This window comes from Kryptolebias marmoratus, linkage group LG7, assembly GCF_001649575.2.
Source record: "Kryptolebias marmoratus isolate JLee-2015 linkage group LG7, ASM164957v2, whole genome shotgun sequence".
NCBI classification, from domain to species: Eukaryota; Metazoa; Chordata; class Actinopteri; order Cyprinodontiformes; family Rivulidae; genus Kryptolebias; species Kryptolebias marmoratus.
In genome coordinates, this window is record NC_051436.1 from 9,075,339 (window position 1) to 9,079,137 (window position 3,799).

The 3,799-nt window shown below is 44.2% G+C and overlaps 1 protein-coding gene across 2 annotated transcripts in view; it reads left to right on the plus strand.

Moving 5' to 3' along the window:
* The window catches only part of LOC108234870 (phospholipid-transporting ATPase ABCA1), a 215,816-nt gene that overhangs the window by 9,438 nt on the left and 202,579 nt on the right, over nt 1-3,799 (plus strand). The gene's annotated exons all lie outside the window — the stretch shown is intronic.

Genomic DNA, 3,799 nt, shown 5'->3' on the forward strand with positions numbered 1-3,799 from the left:
GGGGGGGGGGGGGGATTTACAACTAAAATCGTCTCCTATAGAAGTAAGCCACCTTTAACTCCCCTCCCCTCTGGAGAATAAGAACAATCTTATCTTAATGCCGGCCAATTCTGAGTGTCAGCTTCACTTTTTTAATGATCTATCTCTTCTGCACGTTATGTCACACCGCCTGTGTTTTTACCTCCTAACAAAGCCGGCGTCTGGGTGGTGGTGGTGTGTGTGTGTGTGTGTGTGGGGGGGGGTGGAAACTTCTAACGACAGTGTTTGAAGGGCGGGTACTTTCTTCTTAGACATCAGATGAGTTTCCTGAAAAAAAAAGAAAAAAATGAAATAAAGGTTCACAGAAATATTACCTGGCAAATAAAGCTTAATAATCGTTTTTTTTTTTTCCCCCTTTCCTTTTACTTTTGAACTAACTTTAGTCGTACTACTTGTGTCGTTGCTTTCATACCAGATGAGACCTCTGGCGACGCTGACGCTAATCGCCGGCGATTCAGCTGAAAGTCAGCTGACAGCGCTTCAAATTATAAAGGATCGTTCAGGTTTTTTTTTTAATTTATTTTTTGTTTCCGAACGGTGTTGTGTGGATTTGTCGTCGCGCGGAGGTGAAAGATTTCTGTTTTTTTTTAAACCTCTCGTAAACCACGGGATGGTTTTTAATTTAGAAAAAAGAACTCTCGGGATGTAATTATTGGACGTCAGTCAACGACTGATTAGTTTTTGGAGATGAGGTGGACACGACATCCAACTGACTTTAGGAATCAAAAAAAAAAAAAATGGCTGCAACCGTACGGATGTTTGAAAATTTAAGCACGGAGCTTAAATTCGATGCCAGCTGCTGAGCATCGTCGCGACACAACGACCAACTGTCGGCGTCAGCAGAGTGTTTGTCTGTTTGCAGGATATTTTACTAACAGACCAAGAAACGAACGCATACGCACAACTGCACGCATGCACTCAAACACGATCACCTGCCCTTCAGCGATAAGAAAAGCCTTTCGATGGGTTAAATGACTGATAACTAAACCATAAACATTTGGGTAAACAAACTGATGACAGCGTATAGGTGTAGTTGTAAAAAAGCATCTGAACAGCAGGGACATTTTCTGAGAATAAAGTTGTTTAAAGATGGCGGCAATCCGTTTTGTTTTTGTCCTCGACATAAATAAAGATGGACAAATCAACTATGCAAGTCAACAAATTGCTACCTTTCAACAAACTGCGTCTCATTTTGAAGCTTTTGAGATGAAGAATAAAAAAAAAACTAAATATTGAAACATTCCTCAATGTGACTGTTTTTTGGTGGCCCGCTCTGACTAGCTGGCAACTCGTCAGTCTTGTCAGAATTATACTATTTCTTCAAGCTGAGGCTGTTATAAGAGCCATCTCTAGCAGGTAAGACATTTACTGTAACTTATCCAAAAGAATATCTGTAAAAGAATCGCCTGAGAAAAGGTTTTTTTTATGCTCGTCTTGTCACATAAAGCACAATTGACCAACCTGTGATCCACTCTATATGGTGTCCGTGTCGTTTTATTTTTCTTTCTTTTTGCCCCCGCGCTTCCCGCGTCGGAAAAAAAATAAAGTGCAACGGCGGCCCTTCAACAGCCCTAATAAGTAGTCAAGGAATCCGGTCGGCCTTATGAATCACTTCTGAGGGTGGTGTAGTTGTTACAGCGAGCCGCAGTGTCTTTGATTTATTCCCCTCGCAGCGAAGACGGGGAGTCACATCCGCCCACTTGTTTTGTTGGGAGGCTGAGGCGCCGCGCCGACTCTGTTGTCTGAGCACAATAAGATACATCTTCCTGCGTGTAATAAAAACCCGAAAAAACAAAAAACAAAACCAAAATCGTCAAAGTTCACCTTGTAGGGAGTTACTCAAGGCAGAGTTTGCACCTGGGGGAGCTTTTTTCGTTTCTTCAGGAACGACACGGCGCCGTCGCTCCGTGACGGCAGGAAACGGTAACTCACTGCTCACCTGCGACGACGCAGGCGGGCGGCGTGGCGTATTTAGCCGGCGTCGAGGTGAAATACTGTTATTATGCCAGACCGGTGGGAGCGAGCGGGGACAACCGGTGCTTCCAGGGGCCTCGTGGAGGTTAATGACCAATTATACGAATGCCTCGCCAAGCATTTTAGGATTTTATAACGGGCATGAAAGCGATTTTTATGGTCCGGGATTTCACATCATTTTTTTTTTAGGTGGAGATTATGTATTCACAAAGACTCTGCGGGCCCGATGATTGGGGGTGAGGGACGCAGAGGCCGAGAAACCAAAACTAAAATGGCTTAAATGAGCTGGTTTTAGAGTCATTGAGCTAAAACCTTGAGCGGTCGTAGCTGAGAGTCATCTCCAACGTGTGCCCCGAAGGCGATGTCCCTCTGACGCTGGAAGGCCGAAGCTGGGTTTCTTTTTCACGGGGGCAACAACAGATGAGAGCAGACTCTTGACAGGTGTCATCGGATCCAATGTGTGTTTGGGGAAGCGGCTTCACTCCTGAATCCTCGAAGCAGGTCACTGCAGCGGAGGTGTGTGTGTAAGTGTGTGTGTGTGTGTGGATGGAGGTCAGCCGAGGTTAGCGGCGAGGCCTCGGCGTGCATGAGAATGTGTGGGGGTGGCGTGTTACGATGCGAGGGGGAAAAAAAAAAGGACATTTAAAACCTTGGATAGGAGAGGATGTGGATCCAGACGTGAAGGAAACGCTCCTGGGTTGGATTTACCTTCGACACGTCTAACTGGGGGAGGATTTGACTTCATGTTAGGAAATACAACAGGTGACATGTAAACCGAAAAAGGTACAAGAAACACCACAGGAGGCGTCACAAGATGCCATTTTTATAAAAGAAAAATCATTAAATCATCCTAAATATCAGTATTTTGTCAGTGAATCCCTTATGATAAAACTGATTTGATCTTAGTTGACAAAATTATAATTATATTTTTGGCTGCAGTCTGTTTATTTCCCCGTATTTATCACCCTCTGCCAAAAGGTGAAGGTGGACAATAATGTTTTTGCCCATATGTGTGTGTTTAATGTTACCAAAATGTATTCTGTAACTCTAACCACTCGATAGATTTCAATGGATTTCCCGCTGAATGTCCATCTAGCGCAGCTACTTGACATTAGCCAACACAAACATGGCTTTAACTCGGTCAGTTTTACAGATCCCGATCGTGGCTTTGCCGTGGTAGTAGCTGAGAGTCATCCCCGACACGTTTTCTGCTCAAATCTGACTTCATGGACAAATATTCCCACTGCGTGAGATTTTTAACTGGCTTTTCCCTTCAGGCCTTGAAGGGACTAAATTTATTTGTTGAGTCAAGCTCAAATCTAATTTTTTTAGTTCTTGACCTCTTCTTCAGTCTTCATCAGTATGTTTCTGTGAGAAGTAAATCTGTTTTTTGTGTATTCTACGGTTGCGTAGATCAATTTAGGAGTCCTATCCTCCTGACTACCAGGGAAAGAAAATATCGTCCATTCAGTTTTTTTTAACATTTCCATATCTTTGTAATGAATTAGCCTCACCCCTTCACGTTTGGTATCATTGAAGAGCCCTAATTGTCCTCTCTAGGTGGCAGAAGGAGTTCATTCAGTGGCACGCAGTGGGGGGGGAGATAATCAGGTTCACAAATGTCCTCCACAGAGGACAAACCTGAGCTCCTGGTAGTCCAGGGGGAGGAAACGCGAAGTCCGTAAAGCCGTCCATTTGTGTGCGGATTTATTTATTTCTCTTTCCTCCTTTGGCACCTCTGCTTGGTGTCAAAATGAAAAGCTGACATGCCACCGGGGGGGGGGGG